This window comes from Heloderma suspectum, chromosome 5 (genome assembly GCF_057233095.1).
Source record: "Heloderma suspectum isolate Gila_16-S chromosome 5, 16-S_ref, whole genome shotgun sequence".
NCBI lineage: Eukaryota > Metazoa > Chordata > Lepidosauria > Squamata > Helodermatidae > Heloderma > Heloderma suspectum.
Window position 1 is genome coordinate 30,017,478 of NC_139462.1, and position 19,575 is coordinate 30,037,052.

The following is a 19,575-nucleotide window of genomic DNA, read 5'->3' on the forward strand; positions in this document are numbered from 1 at the left end:
CTGTAGTTTTAAACTTTTAAACTGTTATACTGCATTTTAGCATGTTGTATTTTATGATTTTAATTGTTGTGAACCATCTGGAGAGCTTTGGCTGTTGGGTGGTATCGAAACGTAAATCAATCAATCAATAATAAACCTTCTTAGCTCCTTGGGTGGCTCTTTCCCTTACAGAATGGCATTTGAACTTCTGATCCCTTTCTGTGGGCATAACTTCTTGCACACCTCCTCATCCTCTATGGCATACTTTTGAACTTTTCCATTTGTGGTCACAACATGAGGATACGTTATACAGGGACTAGCTATAGTTACAAATACATCTGAGCTTACATATCAGATTAGGGCTGTCAAATTAGTTATTATCAGGCATGGATTTTTTTTTTTTCTTTAGGGATGGATTTCTCAGTTTCTTTTCAGTTTGAATATGAAAACAATTGAGAATTCTGGTAAATTCTTACAAAAATGAATTGAAACAAAATCCTCACCCATCAGTACCAGCCAAATCTAAGCAGTACAAGCTATTCCTAGCATGGAGAGGACCATGTTGTAGCTGCTTGCCATGTAGCTTTTAAAGATGAGGAGTCTGTCAGGAAAATGAGGTTCAACTCTAATTCAACACCACGAACATGGCTGAATACACAGGGGGCGGGTTTGGATGATCAGCGGGGAATAGAAGCCACAGTGGCTTCTTCTCCCTGACCTGCGTGTGCCGTTTGCACCTCTGTCATTTCCCTCATTACCTTCGCCACGGAGCAGGTTGTCGTGTTGTTCAAACCTGGCGAGGTCCACGGTGGGGGTATCTTCCAAATCAGCCCACAACCCGTAGCTTGTTGTAGGGGTTACCAGCCCCATTGCACAGCTCACTGGGTTCAGATGACATGGCAACCTGTGCTGCAGTGAGGGTAATTAGGGAAAAGACGGGTGTGCAAGCAGCAGGCAGGGGCAGGGAAAAGAAGCCACAGTGGCTTCTTTTCCTCCACTGATCGTCCGAACCCAGTCAGGGATTTAAACCCAGACTTTTAAGAGCTAAGCACTAAAAGCTTTGGGCCTGGCTGGATGAATTCGTCAGGTTCAGTTTTTTCCACATTCAAATTTTTTCATCTCAAATTCTTTCCATCCTAAATATGAAGAAATTTGTGAATTTTGGTGAATTCTTATAAAGAATTAACTGGAATAAAATTCTCTCCCATCCTTACTGATAACTTTATGGTTGTCCATGCTGGAATCAGTCTGCTAAATCCTTTGAGGAGAACCACTGTGCTACCTATTACATTTCTTCTCCTATTCTGTGGAATTTAGAACTTTCCACAGAGATACAGAAAGTCACACAGAGTCCATTTCCAGTTCCTCTAACCAAACTGTGCTAGTTGGTCCCTTTAGGCTGGCCTCATTCATTGCATGGGTCACCTGTTGTGATTTTTTCTAGGTAATAGAGCACATTCTTCCAAGCCTCTGCTGGAATCTTAATAGCTTATATTGCCACAGCTTCAGTGCACCCAGCAGAAGTTTCTTCACGGTGCCTTCCAGCAGCTTGTGGCCTGATTGATCACCCATACTATACACAGAAGTAAACTGGTAAATTTGTTGCATTCCACAGAACAAGGTCAACAACTGCTCTCATACCCTTTCCACTTCTATCTGTATTATCATGAGTCACAGGACTAATAGGTGTTCTTACATGCACCTTTCATTCTGAAGGACTACAACTTCTTCCATCTATCCCAACAATGTCATTTGACTAGTATTAAGATGACCTAGCATTCGAAACACATAATTTATAATGTTGTTTCATCTGTGAAAGCATGCCTGAGGAGTAATATTCATGAAAAATGTAATGTCACTATACAAAATCCACATGAAATTTGCAAGAAACATTTGCTAGCAGAAGAATGGATTCTTACCTGCTGATGTTTATGAACCTTTCCTATAAAAAACATCATATGAATTTTGCAACACATTGCAATTTTTCCCCCACTGGAGATATTTTTCTGTGGAAGAAGGATGTTATCCTAAACCAGTATCATACATCACTGTCAGCAGCTGCTGCAAATTCTGTTGTTAATTCCTCACTAATTAACCCAAAGATCAATTAATCTGAACAGATTTCCCTTTAACCATCTGAGTTTTATTAATGTTTGTATTTCAGCAATCAATCTGCAATAATTTGAACCAGAATATGTAGGCTTATGCCAATGCGATTTAGAGCACAATCCTATGCATGTTTAAACAGAAAAAGTCCTACAACTCCCAGAATTCTCCAGCCAGAATGACCAGCTGGGGAATACTGGGAGTTGTAGAACTTTTTGCTATTTAAATATGCATAAGATTGCACCTTTAATTGGTTTAAATCACCTCTGGCCTATTTACTTATTTTTTAATCATAGCCTTAAGGTGTCCAGACTCCAAAGTACAACAATAGAGACTGCTTTAAAACTTTGCTTATAGCACTGCGCACCCATGGAAATCATCGTAGATTTAAACAATGACCTTACCTGCACTGCATCTTAGCATTCCCAGACAAGTTCCCAAGCATGTGGCTTGCATTTATTTATTTACTTAGAATATTTTGGATCACTGCTCAACTTAATGACTGGGTTTGCACAACATGCTAACCCACAGTCAGTGGCTGAGTGTGGGTTATTATTGAACCATGGTTTTTTTTGTTGAACCATGGGATAGTGTGTTGCCTGAACTCAGGACATTTTCCGCAGATGCCTTGTTAACCATGCAGAGTGGCTTATTTTTCCTCAAACAAGCCACCTTGAGAACCCATGGTTTGTTGTGGGATTGTTCAGGGTGGTTAACAAGCCAGCCTTTGGAAAATGTCCTGGGTTCAGACAACACACTAACTCACTGTTCAACACTCAACCCATGGTTCAACAACAACCCACACTCAACCACTGACTGTGGGTTAGCGTACTGTGTGAACAGCAAGTGCTTGAGGAGATGTACAAGGAAAAAAAATACAAAGATTAAACGTGCAATCCTATGCATGTTTAGACAGAAAAAGTCCTACAACTCTTAGCATTCTTCAGTCAGCCATACTGGCTGGGGCATGCTGGGAGTTGTATGACTTCTTTTCTGTCTAAACTCACACAGAATTGCGCCCTAAAATACATATGCATGTATCTATGGAAACCAACATCCAGCATCAGGTTTCAGGTAGATACTGATCTAGGTGACTGAGTTTCTAGTAACATGCCAATTTGCCAACTTATTTAGTTGAATATTTCAGCAACTCATGTTCCTTTAAGTTCCCTCTTACTGCATCTGATTTTCTGGTGTTCCTTATAATTTTTCCACAGGAGACCTCTACAGAGCTTCCCTGTAGGTTTTATCCCAAATGCTACCATAATTATTCCCATCCTGAGATGTTGGTTAGTCAGTTTTTCCAGTCAGTAGTCTATGGTGTATATGAATGCTCTATAACTTGCATTCCTGTAAGAACGTCCATGACATGACAGGCCTTAAATATCGTAGTTTTAACAACACTGTGGTGTGTGTGTGGAAAACTATTGCTGCAGTATCTGGATGACAAGTAAAGGTTGTTCTGTTTCTTCAGGAGGAATGATCTTATACAAAGGTGAAGTACTGGGATTTGAAAATCCCAGGCTCAATTCCTCAGTTTGCCATAGAATTCCCATAAGACTCTGAACAAGTCCAAGTAATTTCTTACAGCAGTTTCAGGTGCTGTGTTTTACAGACATGTATCTTAAGTTCCATCTCACAAGATCCATGCAATTGTCATTTAAGAAATTTGTGATGGCCTTCTTGACAGTAAAATAGACACAGGTTTTAAGATTAATGCCTGTACAAACTAGCCCCAATAGCAGCCCTCAGCACAATAGAACAACATAGTGGGACCAACACCAACCAGCTAGCTCTTAAATAATACCACAGACTTTACATCCATTAGTGAAATACTAGTAATAGATGGGAAATTATAAAATGTTCATTAAAAACTGGCTCGTTAAAATAAATGGCCATTTTACATCAGATATGTTATTTGCACCCCATCTTTACTCCATGTAGCTTACAGTAGTCAACATTAAAAACATAGCAAACAAAGAGACAGCAGCACAGAACAAGTTTAAAATCTTTTGCCTGCCATTAAATTGTCAGCCTTCCACCAAACACCAAGCACAAGCGTGCCTTAATCATTAGCACACTTGCAAACATAAATGAAGTTACCAATGCAAGCCACAACTTCATTACAAATATGTGCATTTCCAATTCACCGAATATCCCATCTCATCTGACATACATTTTCTGCCATTCCAAATAATTCTTTTTAACTCTACTCAAAACATTACTTTACTTCATTGCCCTATCCAGAAAGACTTGCTGTCTTCTGGTGTTCCATCAAGCATACCTCAACTACTGTGAGTAAACTGGGATTATAAAACACACAACCAAAACATACTATATATGCACACATGTGGATAAAAGTAGAAATATCACTGGCAACCTTCAATAGCCTAGTTTTCCAAGGCCCTCCCTGTGTGCCTTGAAGCTTTCACTGCTCCATTGGGCCCAGAGTGCTTGCTTGCTTTGGAGGAGACTTTGCTTAGAGAATGTCTCATGGCCAGGATGATTTCATGCCTCATTAGTCCTGTCCTGATGCAAACTATGGAAATAAGTTTTGAGAGCCAACAATTCAGTGCATATGGTGGAAGCTGTTTGTGCTGCAGGAAGAGGGAGGGGGGAAAGGGAATGAACAGGAACAGACTCACTTGGAAATGGACGTGTGCTTTTTAAAAGATAGAATTAATCAAGACATGGTATATGTTTTCTGGGTGTCCTTCAATTTTGACCACTTATTTGAAGAAATACCAGCCGTTTATCTAAAGCAAAGCCCTCATCACTATTTTGCTGTGAGTTTACGTACTGGAATATGAGGTCAGTTTATGTTTCATCTCACCTAATGTCTCACTTTGGTTCTCTTAATCTGATGAGATTAAATTAATCTTGATGAGACTGTTGAATTAATCTGATGAGACCGTTGGACGGGTTTTGGTTGCCATCTTATAGCCAACACGATGCTAGTATTTAAGTCAGCATTCCTCATACTTTCCAAAATTGACTGTCTCCTCCAAATAATTAGTCTACTTTCTTGTACCTTCCTATCCCACCAATATACCTCAGAGCAGCTTCCCAGTAGACTATCATTAAAGTAGTGCTCAGAACCAGACTTGCTTATCTCCAGCATCATATGCCTTCAGAGTTCTCTGGACCAAGGAGTCTGTCTTGTCTGTGCCTGAACACCACATCATAGTGAAGCTGATCCCATCACTTCCACATATGCCTTTGTCGTCAGTCTCCTCCATCAATGAAAGCAAAAGTTCGAAAGAAAACGTAAGCTTCCCCATCTTTCTTCATTTGTAATTAGACCCTATCATACTGGGAATCTACTTTCAATGCCTAAAAGAACTCACTAGTCCATGGGAACTACACACCATTAACAGGACACACAGAGACAGTCTCGAAAGTACTTTCTAGTTAAATCTAAATAGAACAAAATGCTATCAAAAGGCACATGCAATCAAGCACAGATCTCCAACTCCCTACATCAGAACAGTTATTCTTTCCTAAGGCCATTTTAATGTGACACAAAACTCATACTTTTGCCATCTTTTATTTTCATTGTGGATGAAAAGCATCACAAACAAGTAACTACTACTACTACAACAACAGAACAAGTACTGCCTTACCACTTCATGCCAAGAGCCAGCAGACCTCATCATAAAACTGCAGCCATGGTAAAGAGACATTGTTGTGCTAAGCATCTGCTCAATAGACTTTGTGTGAGTGACACTCACTCAGCCCTTTGCCATTTCTCTGATAACATGCACCACAGAGCAGCTGTAGAGCTCCCTTCCCATGCCTCAGACAAGAGTAGTCCATTTTCATAGGGCCACAAAGGAATCTGCTGGCACACCAGTGGGGTGCAGTAACTGTTCCCACATGCCAACTGTTGCTGTCCTAGTGCAAACAACAGTCTTTTGCTGCCTTTCTTTCATGACTTCCTACTGGGATTCAATGTCCAGGTCTCTGCTCTGGTATGCTAGGACAATCAGTGGCAAGTAATTCTGGCTGCATTCAGGCATAATAAGTCATCAGTCTTACAGTCTTTCAGCCAGAAAATAACTCACGCAGACCCTTTCCTCTCTTGTGTGTCCTTTGACCTCCTGTTGAGCAGCCCCTAAAGGGACATTTAATGTTTTTGTCAGCCTATTTTGTTCAGTGGCTATCAAAATCAAATCAACAACTCCCTCTAAGTGTCTTTGCCTTTGCCTTTGCCTTTCCAGGTTGTTTCTCTTTGTCTTTTTGGACTTCAGTTCATTTAGCACAACAGGAGTTTCTGACTGATTTATAATACGCCTCAAAAGACAGCTGCTCTATAGATATTGTAGCCAATCCAAATTCTAAAAGGCTCTCTTTTTGGGATACTGATAATACAATGGTGACTATGGCAACATTATTCTGCAAAGTATGTATGGCTCAGCATTTGAGGGATACAGTTATGACAGTTTCCAGAAAATATTTTTTCATTTCTTGTTTTGCTTATAGCCTTTTTTAGTCCAGCAATTAAGGAGCTAAATGTAGGGTTTCCCTTAATTTACTAATTTCATACAGGGTCTTACCTACATCAGCAAATTAATTAATTGCATCTTCTTTTTTTCAAGTTTGCACCACTTATTCTTAGCGTGTTATCTCAGGAATTCCAAGCCTCACACCCTCAGTCTTTTCCGTTCTAAAAATCTATCACCTTCTATATTTGTGAGGTACATTTGCCGTGAAATACTGTAGATAAAATATTTCAAAGTAGGATTACACTTGTTAGAAGTTGAAACAAAAAAATGAATAGAAAGGTGAGCCAACAAGATCTGGACTGAGGGACTAGTGCTCCACAAAAAACTCTCCAGTGACAAGAAACTCCAGTTCATGTAATGGTGCCTGGGATTGTGGGCTGACATATTGGTTTGTGTGGTATTGTTGTCTTGGTGTGCCAGTAAACTTTTCCCTTTCACATTGTACTTACTTGCACACATGTTCATACAATTCCACCTGTGTAGTTAGCTACCAATATAGGAAACTGCTTGGAGGATAGCCTCTTCACACTCTATTTACTTTTTTGTAGAGCGACGTTCAATATTAGGGCCTTATCCCTTGATGGAGATGGTTTACCACAGATACGGAATGTACAGCTTGCTGGCCACATTTGGCCAGCAACTGCCTTCCGTTCAAGAAAACATGTCCCTTCTATCCTCCTAAACAGTTTACCCATAGACAAGTGAGTGACACTCATGCAGCTCTTTGCCATTTCTCCGATAACAAGCACCACAGAGCAGCATGGCAGCGGCACGAAGACTGTAGTCCATGGGCCAGGAATTATCTGTGCATGCCTTTAAGTGTCATGTTATACTATGTAACAAAAGGATTTTCCCATAAGGAAAGAAACTGACACTCTCACATATCTCCATACCCAAGCAATATATATATATATATATATATATATATGAGCTGAGCAGTAAGAAAATCTGGGAAAGACATGACACCAACCTTGACTTGCACATTCTACTCACTATATGTTAAATTATGTTGCCTCTTCTTCCTTATTGCAGATTGATAGTTATGCTATAGAATTTTCATCATCTGTATGGAACCATCAGCAGTCAAAGCCACAAGGTCAAGCTATAGCAGAGCTGGTTAACCTCAGGCCTGGGGGCCAAATCTGGCCCCCTGGGTTTCCCCGGATTACCCCACCCCCTTCTTCTGCTCCCAAGAGTGGTTTCCCATTTTTGGTGCAGTTTCTTCTGACTCTAAGAGGTTGAAATGCCTCTCCCAAGGCTTAGTCACTGGCAGTGAGAGCTTGAAGCTAAAATGTGCTAGTATATTTTGTATTTTTGGCCCCACCCTTTTGCCTTCTCCCTTTGCCTTCAGCCCAACCCACAACTGGAATGCCACCCCATCAGAGCTTTTCCAGAATTATTTTCAGCTCTTGGGCTGAAACAGGTTCCCTACTTCTGGGCTCTGGTGATAAAGCATCTTTCTCAAAAGTACTATATGAGGTAGTGGAGAGTTAAGGTGGTGATATTGGCTGAAACTTTTTCATGCTGGGTCAGAGCATTGCCTCTTCTTTAAGTTAAGTATTAAGCAGGAAAACAGCCCCAGGAAAGCAGTTCAGCATTTGTCCCCAATGGCAAATTCACTGTTGCAGATGATAAACTATTTATTATTTTATTTATTCATTTCATTTCTATACTGCCCAATAGCCGAAGCTCTCTGGGCGGTTCACAAAAATTAAAACCAAACAGCACACAATAAAACAATTTAAAATATATAGAACGTTAAAACCACAATATAACAATACAACCACAATAAAACCTAGCAGCAGTGCAGGAGTTTAAAATACAAATTTAAAACAGCAAAGCTAAATGTTTAGAAAGCAAAAATGCTAAAATGCCTGGGAAAATAAAAAGGTCTTCACCTGGTGCCGAAAGGAATACAATGTAGGTGCCAGGTGAACCTCACCAGGGAGCTCATTCCAGAGCCGGGGTGCCACAGCAGAAAAAGCCCTCCTCCTAGTAGCCACCCGCCTCACTTCCTTTGGCAGGGGCTCACGGAGAAGGGCCGCTGACGATGATCTTAAGGTCCGGGCAGGCACATATGGGAGGAGGCAATCTTTCAGATAACCTGGCCCCAAGCCGTTAAGGGCTTTAAATGTTAATACCAGCACTTTGAATCAGGCCCAGAAATGGACTGGCAGACAGTGCAGCTGGAAAAGTACAGGTGTAATATGAGCTCACAGGCCAGTCCTTGTTAACAATCTTGCTGCCCTATTTTGGACCAGCTGAAGTTTCCGGATCGTTTTCAAAGGCAGCCCTGCGTATAACGCATTGCAGTAATCCAGACGAGAAGTTATCAGAGCATGGATAACTGTAGCTAGGCTATCTCTGCCCAGATAAGGGTGTAGTTGGTATACCAGCCTAAGCTGATAAAAAGTGCTCCGTGCCACTGAGTTCACCTGTGCCTCAAGTGACAGTTCTGGATCCAAGAGCACCCCCAAACTATGAACGTGATCCTTTAGGGGGAGTGCAACCCCCCCCCCCAGAACAGGTTGACTATCACCTAGCCGGGCAGACGAACCACTCACTAACAGTACCTCCGTCTTGTCTGGATTGAGTTTCAGTTTATTGGCCCTCATCCAGTCCATTACCTGGACTGAACCAGGCACTGATTCAGAACAGCCACTGCCTCACCTGGGTTTGAGGAGAAAGAGAAGTAGAGCTGGGTGTCATCTGCATATTGATGGCACCTCAGCCCAAACCTCTGGATAACCTCCCCCAGCGGTTTCATGTAGATGTTAAACAGCATAGGGGATAAAATAGAGCCCTGTGGAACCCATGGCACAATTGCCATGGCACAGAGCAATAATCCCCCAGCACCACCTTCTGGAATCGGCCATCCAAGTAGAAGCGGAACCACTGTAGTGCAGTGCCTCCAACTCCCAACCCAGACAACCTATCCAGAAGGATACCATGGTCGATGGTATCGAAAGCCGCTGAGAGGGCCAGAAGAATCAACGGGGTCGCACTCGCCCTGTCCCTCTCCCGGCAGAGGTCATCCCACAGGGCGACCAAGGCAGTTTCCATTCCAAAACCAGGCCTGAAGCCCGATTGAAATGGATCTAGATAATCCGTTTCATTCAACAGTGCCTGGAGCTGTCCTACAACCACCCGCTCAAGCACCTTGCCCAGGAAGGGGATGTTGGCCCTATAATTATTAACATCCTCTGGGTCCAGGTTAGGCTTTTTCAGGAGTGGTCTAATTACTGCCTCTTTTAAAGTGGCAGGCACCACTCCCTCTCTCAAGGAGGAATTTACAACCACCTGGACCCAGCCAGACATCCCCTCCTTGTTTGATTTAATAAGCCATGAAGGGCAAGGGTCAAGCACACAAACGGTCGATCGGACTTGGCCAAGCACCTTGTCCGCATCCTCGGGCCTCAGTAACTGAAACTCATCCAATAAAACTGGACCAGACGGTGCTCTGAACGCTTCTACCAATGGAATTGCATTAATCGTGGTGTCCAATCCATGACGAATCTGAGCAACTTTATCTTCAAAATGCCGTGCAAACTCGCCACAGCATGCCACCGAGGGCACTATACTTCAAACTACATGTTGAAGTATTCTAATTCTGTACGGTAACATTTCCTGCCTTTATATACAATACAAGAAAATTAAGGAATCTATTTGGAAAAAAAAATCCAAAAAAGAGTGCAGCTTGTTTGACTTGCTCTTCCAATGGGCCTCTTTGCATAAGGTGTTCAATGCCAGCAGATGATGGGAGGAAGTGATATGTCAGCAGCTAAACAAGATCAATCCACCTTAAACCATTTTCCTGGGTTGACACAACATTTCAGACTGCAGCAGTCTTAAAATAGATGCTTTTTGGAATATCTGTCATTTGTAATTCTATCTCCCTTCTTACCAGTACAAGCATTTTATGGTGTAGAATTTATACTGCAATTTAAATTCAGCACACTGTCTTATTAGTGAAGTGCCTCTGATGACAACTCCCACAGAAAGAAGTAGAAATTCATTAACTGTCGGCCACTAACCCACATTAGAGTACCTCTGAAGAAAGAATTTTCATGATTAATTTCATGATTTTTATTAATGTTTAAAATCTCTTTGAAAAAGCTGTGTACTATATATATTGCACACAATATTCTGTTAACATATTTATCTCAATGTGAGATTTTATATATAAATGTAATTTGCATATTAATGCAGTTTGTTAAACATCTATTCTATCCCATTTTAAAAAGAATACTAATCCACATTATTATTCAAATCATAGTGTTTATGTATTACAAGGACTCATGAGGACTTAAAGTGTAGCAGGCTGTTTAACATATAAGTATCAGTACATCTCCTAAGCCCATCAAATGCTTAATGTACCATATGTAGTATCACATTTATGCTACAAGATATAGTTCTCCGGTGGTGCATCAATGTGTAGAGATGAGCTACAGCAGGCTCCTGAATTTGAAGGGAGTGAGTATGGGGAAATGCAGCTTCACACAAGGAACACCTATGTTTGCCTTTGATATCTATCGATCTTTGGAGCTAAGAAGAGTTCGTACTACCTGCACATTGCTAGAAGGACAGTATGGTTAGAGTTTAGTGGCAAGACTCAAAAGCACACGGTTATCAAAGATTTCAATATACAAACATGTCTCCTTCTGGCATACAAAACCTAAGGAACTTTGTTGGATACATTCCTATTTCCTTTAATGCTTTAGTGGTTTGTCATTGATTTCCAGAGATGAGCAGGTTTGGTCCAACTATATCTTTCTTAGTTAATAGGGAAGTGAAATACAAAGCAAAAAAAATGAATAAAAAAATAAAAATAGAATAACATAACTACCCAAGAAGTTAGTTCTGTAGGTATTTGACATAGGTTTGCATCCTCACCTTGAAAGCACCATGTTTTCAAGGATCCCCAGAATATGAAAAGAGCTGCACATGGGGGTGTCTCTCTACAGACATTCTAATGAACAAATGTAGGTTAGGGTGAATCCTACTGCTCTAATCCTTTCCCCCACCATAAACATTAATCTGAATATTTGATACGGGCTTCTGTGTAGGATAAATGTGTATAAAATATGTATAGCCATCATAGGTAAAGAATGGAACATAGTAGCTTTCAAAAGTCCATTATTTCAGAAATTATGCAGTAATTCCTCATTTCTCCACAGATATCTATTTCATTAAAAGTAATAAGAACATAAGAACATAAGAACTGTGCTGGATCAGACCAAGGGTCCATCTAGTCCAGCATTCAGTTTACACAGTGGCCAACCAGCTGCCCACGGGAAACCCACAAGCAGGGCATGAACGCTTGTGGGATGGCACCCTCCCACCCATCTGCCCAAGCAACTGGTGTACATAGGCTCACTGCCTCTGGCACTGGAGGTAGCATATAGCCATGAAGACTAGTAGCCACTGATAGCCTTTACTTCCAGGAATTTGCATAAACACATTTATTTAGCCTTTTCTTTGTCTGTACATGCATAGAATTGCACCCTTACTGTTTTTAAAAGTAGAATCCAAACACAGGGTTTAATGGTGAAAAATGTGATAACGCTGAAATGCAAGGGGCAGTTTCAACAACTAGAAAAGTTACTAGATGAGACTTACTGTTTATATACCTAATGCTGGTCTGTTTTGAACACACTTGTAATGTTATTTATTAGGGAGAGAGTTGAGGCATAAAGGCCTTCTGCTGGCCAGAAATCAAAACATAATAGCTACCCCTTTTATAATAAATCTTGAATACACTTGGGTTGATTTTTATTCCTGTCCCTATATTGCCCATAAAATATATGTAAGCTTTATTTTTGCTGCATAGTAGCAAGTAGGATAGGTAGCATTCTGAATTTTTTTTTAATTGCATCCTATTCCTAAGACTCAGAGCCAGTTATAGCACCTTAAAACACAAGGCATAGAAATAAACTTTCAAAGCACTCCATATACACATAAAAACTAAATATCAACAAGAGCAAATCCCTCCCATCTGACCCCATTTAGCGTGGTGAAATCTTAATACAGTGGTGAAGCTTATGTATTGAATGTATATGCAGTTCAGTATTGATCCACACCACCTTCTTTAAAAAGAACTCAGGACATAGGAATAGTGAATGATTCCGTTATGTTATAAGATTCATTTTAAGGCAATTTCTTATATGTTTAGTAAGCTCATGTGTGATCTTGGGCTGACGAAACACCTCCATTTGACTGTAAGTGAGCCAAATGGACCTTGGTGGTATAGTGCTGGAGACTGTCTGTGTTATAAAAGTTCTACAGATACGTAAGCTTCCACAGGTGTCCTGCCACCAGAGTTGGTATTAAAGTTGGATTTAATTTAGTCCAAGGCCTGGCCTGGCTCCCATGGATGATAAAGTAGCACACGCTTCCATCACAAGAGGAAGCTGTGGCTTACAGCAGCCTCTATTTTCCCAGGTCAATATGCTGATCCAAACTGCTACCAGGACCATCGTGTCTAGCCCAGAGTTGTCCAACTTGATGACCTCCTGATGTGTTGGACTACAACTCCCAGCATTCCCAGCCAGCTATCTTCTAGAGGTCCAGGCAAAAGTCAGGGAAGTAAAAAATATCAGCTCTTAGATAAAGAAGTTGAAGAATCTGATGTCTGTGTATTTTGAGATGAACTAACCTAATTCATACCTCCTAATGTGCAAATTGGCATATAGTCATCCAGCAGCCTCCACACTTCCCCAAAGTTCCAGTGTGGTTCTCAAAAGATATATCATTTGAGTTCAAATGATATATCAAAATACATTCAGAAATGTGTATTTTGGAAGAAAATACATTTAGAAATATGCATTTAAGTACACATTTAGATACACATTTTCACTTGGATATTTTTTTTTTTAAATTACAGATTAATTCGGAAGTGGGTTAAAGTGACTTATGGGTGAACACATGTGAAAATGCCATGGACTAGGAATAGGACTGATTTGCCAATCCTTACTCTTATCTAGGTACTGGCCTATAGTTGCATACCCAGGAGAAAAACCAAAACTATTTATAGATTTGCAGTGAAATGGGGTTGGAAATGGGATACTGGTAACTTTTATTCAGAATCTGACCAGATCGCAGAATAGTAGGGTTGGAAAGGGCCTCTAAGACCATTGAGTCCAAACCCCTGGTAACAATGATTTAATTTCATTCAGATCAGTCATATTTCTTGTTGTTGTTGTGGTTGTTCAGTCGTTCAGTCGTGTCCGACTCTTCGTGACCCCATGGACCATAGTACGCCAGGCCTTCCTGTCCCAATAAACATGCTCTGCACATATTTGAAAAGTCAGGATTTTAGCAATGGCTGCAAAACACATTGCTATATGCAACTCTCTGCAGCATAACCACTTACAAGCTACAAATCATTAGTAACATCTCCTGTGCAAGCCCTAGCGCGTATAGATATGCTGTTGCAGAGATCCTGCTCAATAAAGTGGGACTTGGACAAATTGGTTCTTGGTATGTTGCACCTATATATGTAGGGAAACGCTGTGAGCAATCATTATTTCATTTGTTTTCTCTTTGTATAGTTATGCTATGCTATTGCTACTGTGAGAAGTTTTGTGGGTTAGGAAATATGGGTAATTTGTTTCTGGGCTCTTAAGAGATCAGGAACAGATTATTGTTTATTTGTTGCCTTCTGTGGGTTGAATGGATTTCTTGATCAATTGCTCTATATTCAGTAGCGTGAACAAACGTCTGGTTAAAGCAGAACCCTAAGAAATCTATATAACACAGACTTTGGGAAGCCATGATACAAAGCATAGTTAAAGTTACCAGATGGCATGGATCATAAAGAACAAGATCTGCTGTAGAGTTTCCAACTGTTGACATATATTTCTATTAAAAATCACAAGTACGATCCAGGCATAAATAGTTTGAATTTACTAATCAAAGCCAACTTCCAAAATATTATAAATATATACTTGAAATCTAGCAAGCCCTTTTAGCATAAATTGATAGTTCCATCCTGGAGACTTTAGCCAATCAGCTATAAGGTTAGGTAGATAAATGTGGGGCACTACTGGACTGCCAATGGAAGCCCATGGCTCCCTGTGAAGGTAACCTTAGCAAATAAGATGGAGCACTATAGGCTAATAATTGCATCACATCATTGCTCCAGAATTTCAAACTATTAGCCAGCGTAATGGTTAGGACTAGTCTGGACCAGTGTTGTAGCACTGTTGAAGCCAGGTTGGTAATCAGTGCCTGGATGGGATACTACTGAAAATCTATGTAAGCCACTCTGAGTTTTCTAAAGCATCGGTATAACAAAGCTATCATGCTTTTAAAGCAGTGGTGTGGGAAATCAGGCCCGGTGGCCAAATCTAGCCTTCCTGGGGTCCCAATCCAGCCCTACAGGGTGCCCCAGATGGCCAATCTCCCTTCCCCTGGCCCCACCCTTGGGAATTTGACCAGTTTATCTCTTCCCCAGCATATCCACAAAGCAATGGAAAAGTAGTGTCAGTAATTAAAACGTCAAAGAAGCTGCTGCACAGAGCTGTCACCTCAGAATTGGAGTCCTATTTTCCTCTCCCGGCTCATCAAAATACCCCACCACAGGAATGTCAGAGAAGCCCAGCACAACCTCAGATGGGATGCAGAACCAAAACTCTGCTACCAATGCACAGAGATCTGCTGGTTCCGGCACGAGTAGGAAATCGCAGAGAAGAGATGTCTTGCAATCAGAGGAGACAAGTGGTGTACTACAATTGTTGAGCCAGGGACCCAGATTGTCCAGTATGGATACAGTCTGTGGAAAGACACAGAAAAACATGGACACCTAGAGTTGTGGTAAAAGCACTGGCTCCCACGATGAAGTGATTACTCCAGAAGGCAGTGTACTACGTTGGAATCGCAGACATCCGTGCTTTTACAAGCAGAAAGAAGAGTTACAGCATGATACGTTGCAGTAACTGCCAGAATGTGATACTCTCTCAGAGACTAAACCCCAAGGATTGGGAAAGATCCCAGAGTCTGATCCAAAAACCAGTGACAACGGACAAGAATTAAAGATGTCCAGATGAGGCTATCTTTTAAAGAAACCAGCATACCTCAAGGATTAGGTAACTAAGTGAGTCCATGGTAAAGATGTGACTCCTTCAAGGTCACATGCTAGCAACATTTAACCTTTGGTGGGAGGGGGTTGTAAGGTATTAACGACTGTAAATATTTGGAGTTTATTATTTAAAAAGAGATAGACAGAAAAGAGTAGGGATGGCAGAGAATTTTGCCACGGATTCCAGTGAGGATGGAATTAGAATCCAGCCCCCTGGAATCTGTGGTGGAATGGCCTCCTGCCCCCCCCCCCGCGGAATCCCCCCCAGGACGGCACTTACCTGGGGCAGATGCGGCGGATTCGGCGGTGGCAGCAGCGGCTCCGGCGGTGGTGGCAGCTCCGGCGGTGGTGGCAGCTCCGGCGGCTGGTCTCCTGGCCGGCCATGGCCGGGCTGCTGCGGCCACCATTGCCATCCTTGCAGCTATGATAGGCTACATAAGTATTTATGTAGCCTATCACAGCTACCCCCCCAAAACCCCCAGTGTACGCAAATGGTGACGGCTACAGCGGCCACCATTTGCATTCCCTATTTTTCGCCGTTCTAGCCTACGTAAATATTTACGTAGGCTATTACGGTGAAAAATAGGGGAATGGAAATAGCGTACTGGGCGCTATTTGCGTTCCTTTATTTTTTGCTGTTCTAGCCTACGTAAATATTTATGTAATTACGTAAATATCTACGTAAATAGGCAGCCTGGCTGGACACAAAAGGCAGCCGCCACGGCGGCCGCCATTTGTGTCCGCACCAGCCTGTCCGTGGCCGGAAATCCGGCTGCGGACGGCCCTGGCTGGCTGCTCCGCAGAGCTGCTGCGGAGCGGAGCCGGCCGGGCAGGATTCTGGGGGGGATGACCAGATCGCCTCCCCCCCCCGTCGAGGATTCCGGTGGGAGGGACGGAGCGCCTCCCCCCCCCACGAATCAATCTGCGAAAAGGTAAGTGAGTTTCATACATCCCTAGAAAAGAGAGGAAAGATGTATCATGAGCAACGGAACTAAGTGGAGAGACCCAGGATCTAGTTAAGGGAACAAGAAATGCAGGAACAGGAAGTCTGTGGGAGGACCTCTCACTTACTGCAACTTGCCCAGGACAGACTGGATGAGCATACATAGAACAGAATAAAGGCCTTTACTCTAATCTAAAACTTGCATGAGTTTTATGGTAATGAAACACACACCCTTTCCCCAACCACCAATCATTTGGTCGCTTCCTGGCTTTTCGCAGTTTTCTCCACATTCTAAAAGGTTGAAATGCTGCTCCTAAGGCTTAATTTCTGACAATAAGAGCTTTAACTAGGGATGTACGAAAGTCACTTACCTTTTCGACGGGTGATTCGCGGTGGGGAGGAGGCGCTCCGCACCTCCCCCCGAAAAAAAGGGACCACAAATGGCGGCCACCATAGCCGCCGCCATTTGCGTATGCTGTGTGTTTATTTTTAGCTTGCCATGATAGGCTACGTAAATACTTACGTAGCTTATCATGCCTCCGCAGGGATGCAAATGGCGTCCCTGCGTTAGCCGTGATAGGCTACGTAATTATTTACGTAGCCTATCACAGCTATGATGAGGAAGTGAATGGCGGCCGCGCTGCAGCCACCATTCACAAGTCAGCGCAGACAGCAGCAGGTAAGTGCTCCATTTCGCGTGCTCTTTAACTTCAGTGTAAAGCTTTCATTCAGTCAATTCAGAGGCACCAACAGAATATAACTAACACCCTTCTGTGACATATCTGCCACTCGCAAAAGGAATTAGGTTTTACCCTCCTTTATGAATAGCAGGCTTTCTTGTACAATTTCAGCATATTGCGGGCTACATAGAAACATCCAGATTGAGACCCTAGTGTGGGGGCTTTAAATATCTGGATCAATTCTCCTGCAGATATTCTAGAAGAACAAAAAAGGACATAGCTGCTACATAAAAATTTAAAGTAATGTCTATTTTGGCCCTAAGCTTGTGAACATCAGTAGCAACCTGACTGGGGGGTGAGGGGGTGGGGAGAGAGAATATCAGTTTTTGTTCGATTTTACAATTATTGTTGCGGAAAATCAGTCCTATCAGCAGCAACTGATAGGACTGACACAGGGGGCGGGGACGAGGCTGATTTAATATGATTCCTGTAGATTCTCACGAACATACACACATATACACTGAAATCTGAAACATTAGGATTACACTGCTTAGAGTTTGTCTTGAAACCATCTTTTTCCCTTAGAGCATACTGTTATGTTTGGCTTTTTATTCTTGTTTTTTCCCGTTCAATGGGACCAACACACACTAAAATAAACTGAGATGTTGCTTATAGGATGCATCATGCACTTCCTGTACTTGTCTGCTTTAAAAGCAGAGTGTGCTATTTCCCTGTGTGCGATTTGAGAATAGCAGACTTCAAAAAAAGGCAGCCAAACATAGAACAAAATCAGGTATTTAAGCAGCTAACTTTGGAAAAAATTATGCTAAATTATCCGATTTCTGTAACCAGACATGCAACATGAGAGGTATTTTCTCCTTCCAGTTGCTGACTCCAACTTCAACACAGCGAACAGAATGGGACCCTTTAGAAAATGTCAACCTCTGTTTATGTAGGAGCAGTGTGCAATTGCAAAAATAGCCATCACCCTTACTTAATGGGCCAAAGAGGTTGGACCACTAAATAGGTGCTTTGGTAGTTCCAGTATTCAAGGAATTTCCTATCATAAGTATCAGGAAACACACTAAGATTAAGACAGAGACAGAAGTGACTGTATCCATTCATTTAATGTAAAATGGGTAAGCTGGCAAGAGGGAAGCCAAACAGGAATCTTAACCACAAAGAAAACATTACACATGTATGGCTGTTACAAATTAAGAAAAAAAAACAAAAATGTTTTGCCAAGCAATTAAATAAAACAGAATGGTGTGTACAAGTGTCTTCTACAATTGTTGGTACGTGCCAACCACCCTTTGTGCTTTTTAAATTTATTACCCCTGATCCCACTGCTTGAGATGCTACAACTATCAGAGCTGGGCTAGCCTGTTTCAGTGGTAGAATGAGAAGTCCCTATCACTAAAAGAGATGGTGTGCGGAGTTCTTTGGGTTAAAATTAACACAGGCAAAGCTCAACAGAAAGCACGGTATTCAAATAGCCATAGCACCCTACATTAGTAGACCTTAAATTATTAACACAGCTTTGTTTTTTTGTGATTAATTATTAAAAGTTGAATGCTTGTCAACATATTCATCACAGTACCAAGAGATTAGTGTTCTCTTATGCACCATATTATCTGTGTTCTAAGCAGTGACCTTTGAGTCATATTTCACGTCTCAAAAGGTTTGCAGTTTTGGCATGTCTTACTTAATAGGAAGCAAGAAACATGCAGTGATTTTTATAAGCCACTGATGCATTTCACAGTCTGAGCCAAATTCTGCCCCCATTAATATACTAAAGACCCCACGGAACAAAGGCACAGTCAGAATTGATGTATGGGGCTGTGTCATTGGACAGATCTACACCGTAGCTGACAATACTGAAATAGTTCTACTAAGACCAGTACACATTCAGCTCAGAACCCATCTCCTGTTCACCAATAAAAGATTTCTAAAAAAATCAATAAATGGTAATGTAGTAAATGTAGAGTAAGTTTTGTGCTAAGCACAAACCAAAGAAATCATATAATGCCCCTCCAATTAGATGCAACCTGAAACCACTGAACAACCCATTTATCTGTTAGCTTGAGTTTGCCAGCTTTTGGTTTTTCTGTTCATAGAATCAGGAATGTCCAAGGAAGAACATTACACTGAAATAAAGCAACTTTGCTATTGTCATCATGAAGTGTTATTGTAATAAACTTTAGAAGTGTTTATGTGTATGCATGTGTGGGGTCGTAAACAAACTGCCAAGCCCATTACAAAGGGAGCCCAAATGCCTTCCCA

At 41.6% G+C, this 19,575-nt stretch overlaps 1 protein-coding gene across 1 annotated transcript in view; it reads right to left on the reverse strand.

The window, feature by feature from the left end:
- The window catches only part of UNC5C (unc-5 netrin receptor C), a 457,616-nt gene that overhangs the window by 334,811 nt on the left and 103,230 nt on the right, over positions 1-19,575 (reverse strand). The window lies entirely within an intron of this gene.